Genomic DNA, 8093 nt, shown 5'->3' with positions numbered 1-8093 from the left:
TTTTCCTAACTTCCACCATGAACCTCAGTATAATGTCTGGACTGATTGGAATTCCTTAGAGGACACTTTACACACATTTATAGAGGTGCAAAGAGAGTTTAATAAACACCTTTTGGAAGATTTTATGGAAATTAGTACTCAAATTTCATAATTGACCAACATTGTTATTTCGTATAATTTAAGTCAATTCTCGTCCCAACCTGAGACCATAACACCATCCTCTACTCCCAGTTCTAAACCCGATGAGGATGCTGTCATTACCATTTGGAGTGCAACTCTTTCCCATATAGAAAATCTTCCAACCACCCCAAAGGAAAATGAGAGCTATCATACTGATGTGATAGACATAATCGCCAAGGAAATTATAAAAATATTCACAATGAAACATTCACACAATCTCCTCCACGATTTTGACACCGAACATTTTCTTTATCTTGAAAATGTTACTAATGCTTTTATTTCTGAGACGCAGGATAAAATAAAATTCATTTTTGATACAGGATAGTATGCAAACATGCAGTTGGTAGACTTATGTAGTGCACCAAAATTTTTTTTAGATTATTAAAATTTTTGTGATTTATTTTATTTAAATGTTAAGTGTGATGAATTGTTTTATTTAAGTGTTGTTATTTTTATTTGGATAATTATTTGTTTTATTTGATTGGTTATTATTTTATTTAATTGTTAGAATTGTTTGGTTAATTAATTTAATAAGTGAATAATTGTGTAACATGTTATTTTACTATTAGTGTTACATTTTAATTAAGTGTGACAATTGAGGTAATTATGTGAGCTATGGTGGAATGCACTAAGGTGCATGATAGATAGTAATGCACCCTAGTGATTTAGTGTGTGCTAGTGCATGGTAGCATGGTGCACATGTGTAGATTTTCTACACATTATATATTTCCTTATTTTAGATTTTATTTGAGTTAATTTATTTATAAAAAAAAAAAAAGAAAAGAAAGGGAAGAAGAGTGTTTGGGCGTGTGACCTAGTGGGAAAGGAATTATTTCTTTAAGTAATAAGAATAAAAAATTGAAGACAATAGTTATTTTGGGGATAGGCATGTGATCATTTTTTAATTCCTTTATATCTATTAAAATAAAGAGAAATTAAGAGAAAATAAATGGAAGAAGGAAACTTACCATTTTGTGTTGGTGAGGCTTTATGAGACGATAATGATAAAGGGGAAAGAAAGAGGAGAAGAGCCATTTGCTCTTGTGGCTGCCGTGACCTAGAGAGAGAGAGAGAGAGAGAGGAAGAAAGAAAGAAAGAAAGAAAGAAGGAGAAGGTGAAGAGGAACCCATCTTAGAGTATGTCCTCTTGTTTTTCTTATTTGTATAATCTCTTTTTATTGATAATATGTTATTGACTTGTTTTATTGTTGTGTGTGTTTGGGTTCTTTCTTCTCCTCATGGTGGTTTTCCAATAAAAACCCTAGGCTTGAACAAGGGTGTGGAGTTTGGGTATTGATCTTATTGTGTTCTTGATTTTACAATCAAGAGAGGTAGTGGTCTTTTCTTAGCCTTTATATTGTTTTTGGTGGGTTGTCTATGAGGTTTTGATGATGATGCTAATGGTTGATTTTGGTAGGATTGGTGAATATGATTTGTATATTTTGAGAGTATGATTTGTTTTAAAAGGGTTGTGATGTTGATTTTGCTATGCACAAAAATTGGTGATAATCTATGAATGCATGTATGGAGATTTCGGCCTAAGCATACCTAAGTATGTTCTTGATATTTTTGTTATTGTTGTATGATTTTCAATATCTTAGATCCATGTTTTAGGACCTATGTGATATGGGTAAGATGATAATTGGCAATCTTGATATTTGGATCCATGAAATTTTGATAGGATGCATGTTATATTGTGAATGATTAAATTATAAGATGCATGAAAATAATGATAGAAACATGTTAGGTTAATATAAGACATATATGAATATGGTGCTTATGAACTAATATATGTTATTGTTATGGTTAGTGTTTTGTTGGTTTTCAATGGAATAGAAAAAAAATGGTTTTAAAAGAATTCATGGGAATATGTTAGTGATATTAGAATCATGCATATTATAAGAGTATGATGAGATTTTAAACATGTATGATTTTATGTAATTTTTGGGACAAAAGTTGAGTTTCATGAGGAATTAAGCTTGCTGTTTTTTTTGTAAATAATTGGGTAAAAGTTGATAAAAAGATGATTTGCATGCATTAGTAATGTCCTTGATGTTATGTTAAATTTTATGAAATTAAAAAGGGGATTTTAAGTCCCATTAAAATGATATTTTACTCAAATAATTACCTACAGAATTTTTATTGAATTTTGAGAAAATATGAGTTTTTAAATTGAATATGGTGATTTTGAATGATAAAAATAGTTGCTGGAATTTTTGTAATAAAATATGAAGTAAGTTTCACTAAAATGGATTTGATTAATTTTTGGAATAAATTATTTTTCCTAAGTTATGGTAATATTGAAAAATGATATTTTTAATGGTATGAATGCATATTTTGATAAGTAATGATTTTTCTTTATTTTGATTGAGAAAAATATTTAGATTCTATTTATTTGTGATTTTTGAAGAAAATAAATGGTGGCTGAAAGTTTGTTTTAAAAAGGTTAAAAATTGTTATTTAATTGTCACATATGGATTTTGTTACATAAAACTAAGTCTTAAATAATTTGAATAAAAAATATATTTTTCCACACTTAAAAATATATTTTCTCACCTCATTTAAGTAACACAATGATAAAATTTATTTTTCTAAAGGGACATATTAAAAATAGGCATTTTAATTAAATCCAAGCTTTTTGGTTAATTCTTTGTAATTTGAGATTAATTAATGGAGATGTCACATATTTTATTTTTGAGCTAAAATAAAATAATTTTATAAAATAAAATAATGTTTTGAGAAGTTTAATCAACTTAGAAATTTATAAGAAAAATAAAGCATGTAATATGTCTATTGATTTTCAAACAATAAAAGCAAGAAATATAGAATTATCGTTTTTGAAAACGTCTTTATTACGCAATGTTCCCACGTATGCATGTTACATGCAAATCAACTTTTACGTCCAAAATCATGATTATTATTCAACCATGTGATTTTTATAAAACAATCATGTTAGTAAAATGGGTAGAACGAGCATTATTCTTTTTGGCGATAATTGCATGTTTAGTGTAACTGTTATCATGAGTGCATGGCCCATGCACACATGAGTTGTATGGAAGGGCAAAATAGTAATTTTGTGAACCTAAGAAATGTTATTTTGATTATGATATAGGCTCGTTGAAAGATTGTGAAATTCTTAGCTTGGACCTGAGGTAAGGAAGTTAGATAGATTCTATGATTTTATGCTATGAATGGTAAGACTGTTGTATGAATGAATTGTTATGAATTATGAATGCCATAACGTGATGATATGTTGAATGTGATATGTGTATGGATGTTAGATACATCAAACCAGTTACGATGTCAGATACATCAAACAGAATACGATGTTAGATACATCAAACAGATTTCGATGTCAAATACATCGAACGAGTTACTAAGGACATTGAGACGTGACTCCTAGGGCGGACGCGCCGAGATTATTCAAGGACCAGTGATCTCCTGTTTACCTCATAGGGTGACATGGACAACTAGCGTTCCATGCTCATCATGTATGCTGTATGTTTGTGATATGATGATATGTCACATTTATGTTATGATATGATGATATGTTACGTTTATGTTATGATATGATGATATGTACGATTATGTTATGATATGATGATATGTACGATTATGTTATGATATGATGATATGTTACGATTACGTTATGACGTACCATGATGTCTTAGATGAACGTTAGTGTTTGGTTTTGTTGTTTTCTTACTTACTTATTTGTTTGTACTTCCTTACTGGGCTTTTAGCTCATCCCCTTACTTTCCTTCCAGGTAGCAAATAGGATTTCTCTATGGCACGCGTGGTGACGTGAGGAGTTCTTTCATCATGGGGTGTATGGCGTGGGGTAATCCTATGGACGAAAAACGATCGACGTAGAACGCCATTTTTAAATTATGTTTTGTTTTTAAGAGACTTTCCTAAACTATCAGTGGGACTCAGTTATTTAAATTTTTGGTTTCTTTGAACTTTGCATAAAAACCTATGTTTTATTTTAAACTTGTGGCGCCAACTTGCATGGTTTTAAATAAGTCCCCCCCCCCCCCCTTGAGACTTTAATAATGGATGGTATTCTTTTATAAACTATGTTATGCGAATGTTTTGTAAGTATTAGTCTAGGGCGTTCTTTACAACTTACCTGAGAGCGACGCTTTTGTCTACCAAACACTAATCAGGTTTATCTTTCCGTTTTAGTATGTTTTATTTTGTTTTGTGGAATTTTACTTTTTGGGGTTTTTGTTGTTGTTGTGTTTGGTGGTTATCATTTTCCCTTTTGCTCCCACAATGTGCATAACGTTAGACATTGATGTCAATGTCTCATTTAAAGTTGGGGGTAGTGATCATATTCATGCGTTGAAATATATTTTGATTACCATTTTGAAAATTTGAGTTAAATTTTTGCAAAATTCATGACAACAAATTTTTGCGAGATATTTTTTGCTATTTTTACTATTAGGAAGTAATTTTTTAGAGTAATTTCATGCACAACAAAACATATGAAAAGAAAGTTGTTGATGCGGTTTTTCGCCAACAATGGATTAATGAATTTGAAAATAGAGATATTAGGTTTTTGCTAAATCGTAATTGGACAAATAAGAAATATCGAGAACCCTCACACAATTTTTATGTGGTTCACTGGTTAAAATCTACCTAGTCCACGAGTCACTCTTATTAATCTGTTTTTATATTCTCTCCGTGAGATTGTTTGTGAATATTTCACCAGAGTTTCAATATACAAAATATCGATGCCCCTTTTTTGTCCATTATCCTCTATAACATCCCATTTTTGGGCAACATCCCATTTATATAAATTCATTAATGTCTATTGATTCTATGCCCACAATATTGGGTAATAAATACAGAATAATATCTGAGCATTAATGAGCGTATAAAAAATCTCCAAGTCTTTTTGGATCCTTCACTATGCGTCATGATCAGGCTTCTGCGAGCTGAACACTTCCTTCTAGCTGAGTGTCGAAGAACTAACCTGAATTGACACGGGTCACGTTCAGAGTTTCACGATGGCGATCTAGCTCTGGCGCATCTTGAACTAAGTTGTTGGCGCAAGAGGCGATATGGAGACTATCTGGTTGCCGTAAGCTGTCAAGTTCTGACTCGAGTTGCTCACTCTAGAGTTAGATATATATTCTGTATGCACACTTTCTTCATAGTAATTTAGCTCGTATTTTTGGGGTACAACATTTTCCCCCAAGCTCCTGCTGGTGCATGACGTCGCTTTTGACACGCGTAGTAGGAGCTTTTAGACTTCTGTTATGTGAAAATGTGTCTATCCACTCACTCGAGTGCAAGACACGTGTCGGTCTATAATAGGTGCCTGTTCGGGTTTCGAGTACTGTGACAATTGTCTTGCCAACTCTTTGTCGCCACTTGGTTTATTTAATTTAGGCCCTTGGATCTCAAACTGATCTAAATGTGTGGCCTAGATCAGTCCCTGAAGTTTACGTATAAGTAGGATAACCAGACCTGAACCTTACCACCTTTGCATTAAATTTTTTTCCTCTTTCTTATCAAAATACTTTCAGAGCTTTTTGCATTCCCTTATTTTCTAGAAGCTTTCAGGTTATTACCTCCAGTGCTGCTATAATTTTCTCGACTGAAAATCTACATTGTAAGTATCTTTATATTCAATTTAAATTTCATCTTCTAATTTTTAATAAGTTTTATTGAATTTTCCAGTATATTTTCTTACTTTGTTTCTGTTTGAGTTTCGTATGAGTTTTTGTTAGGTCAAAAACAATAGCACTAGGTCTGATTAGAAATAATGCAAAAAAAAGAAATAGGTGATTTTTTGGGTTCGAAAGAGGATCGCCTGAGTATGTGAATGTAAAAATTTGAGGGTTTTTAGGTTCTGTTCTAGGTAGCTTAAGGGTCACAATTGCTCGAGTTGTTTTGCATTTAATCGCTTTTCCAAAAAGCTACTGGGTCTAACACGTGAATCCCGAAGTATCAGGGGTTTCCCGAGGTTACAATGCGTGGTCACTATAAAGCGCCCTATTATATTACTTTGTAAAAATGTCACTTATCTCATAGATATTAGAAAAAATACCACTTAGAAGATAAACTTAGTGGGGCCTTGATAAAACATGCAAGTTTGAGCCCAATAGTTTAAAATAAAATTAAAGTATTCATATGCAATGTCTAAAAGAAAATAAAAGTTTAAGTTACACTGTCATATTTGAAAATGAAATCCATAACATAGTTTCTTTAAATCTCGGTGCTCATATTGATCATCTATTCGTTCATAGGAAACCCCCACGCCATACATACTTAGACGTCGAAACTCCCCACATCACATCGCGTGCTAGAGAGAAACCCTATCGTTTACCTGAAAGGGGGAAAGTAAGGGGGGTGAGCTAAAAGTCCAGTAATGAAGTACAACAATACAACGATATCAAAGAAAACACAAAAGACATGTATAATAAATATGGCAGTACATAACATCATCATACTCATATTTCATAATCATGAACAAGTCATAGTCATACATCACATTCATACATCATAAACATATCTTTGTGGTCTTGACACCTCTGTTGTCCATGTCACATCTTGAGGTAACAAGTATAACCTGGGTTGGTAAAACCTCCTCTATGAGGTAAATAGGATCTCAGGTCCTTGAAGCCTTTGAATTACATCATATCCTTAGTAACTCTTTTGTTGCGTTGTGTTCAACACGCTAATAACCTTTTCTTTTCATTCATCATGCAAACACATGCAATCGAGTTCACATCAAAACATAGAAAATACACGTTGCATCATACTTTTCATAACATATCAAGATAGAATTTTACTTTTCCATATCACTTGGCTTATCACAACATGTCAAAAATTCTTTCATTTCCATAACACATCATTTCTTGTAATCATACAAGTTTTACCATTCCATAGCATAAACATAAAAAATTCTATCTAATTTCCTTACCTCAGGTCCGAGCAAAGAAAAATGAGAAAACGTCACAACAAGCCTATAATCATAAAAAAACATTCGTCTCTTAAAATCATGTAAGAATACTCATGCCGATCATACATCCTCATGTGTGCATGGGCCATGTACACGTGGCAGAAGTTGCACTACCATTGCAAACATACAATAATTTCACATAAAATCATAAAAATAAACAACAATCTGCATGTCTTTAATTTGATAAAAACACCATTAACATGTGAAATAATATATATTTTTATTTTCATAAAATCAAATACCACTTTGAGGAATCATATGTGCATTTCAAAACATTATTTTACCATTACCATCACAATATATATATATATATAAATAGCAAGCATAAAATCACCAAATCTTGTTTAAACAATGCTCCTAAAATGCTTTTATCCATTTAACAATTTACTCTAACATTCTCCTATACTTGTACACCACACCATTACATTTAGCATGAAATTTAATCAACAAAAAAATCAAACATCAAATATGACCCTATGCCGAAACCCTCATGATCAACATCTCAAATTTCTTTTTGCATTTTTACAAGAATATTTAAAAGACAACATTATCATAACATAGGCCAAACCAAACTTAACTCCTAACATGTGTCTATTAGCATTCTTTCATAAACCATTAGATTTGAAGCAACCATGAAAACATAACCATAAAATCCCATACTTCATGCATGCCCAAAAATTTCTATTCATGCTCGCCTATATACACCACATGCCCAAGCATACTTAAACACATAAAATCATAGAGTCCACACGCCTAGGCCATATACACTTCATAACAAATCCTTTAAAGAGCTACTCAAACCTAATCAATATTCATATTCCCCTTCATGCTCTTATATACATCAAGAAAGTAAATAACAAACAAGAAGAATGAACATAGACCAAAACCCTATCCCTTGGCCGAAACCCAAACCATATAACACAAATATACTCTATTGC

At 31.9% G+C, this 8093-nt stretch overlaps 1 long non-coding RNA gene across 1 annotated transcript; it reads left to right on the top strand.

Annotated features, from left to right (window-relative positions):
* The first annotated feature begins 1230 nt into the window (after positions 1-1230).
* On the top strand, positions 1231-4091 carry LOC133816671 (uncharacterized). The gene is made up of 3 exons (XR_009885406.1): positions 1231-1316; positions 1445-1510; positions 3947-4091. It is a non-coding gene; the product is annotated as an uncharacterized LOC133816671 (long non-coding RNA).
* The last annotated feature ends 4002 nt before the right edge of the window (positions 4092-8093 follow it).

Source organism: Humulus lupulus, chromosome 2, assembly GCF_963169125.1.
Source record: "Humulus lupulus chromosome 2, drHumLupu1.1, whole genome shotgun sequence".
In the NCBI taxonomy this organism is placed as follows: domain Eukaryota; kingdom Viridiplantae; phylum Streptophyta; class Magnoliopsida; order Rosales; family Cannabaceae; genus Humulus; species Humulus lupulus.
This window is presented reverse-complemented; position numbering and strand designations above follow the sequence as displayed.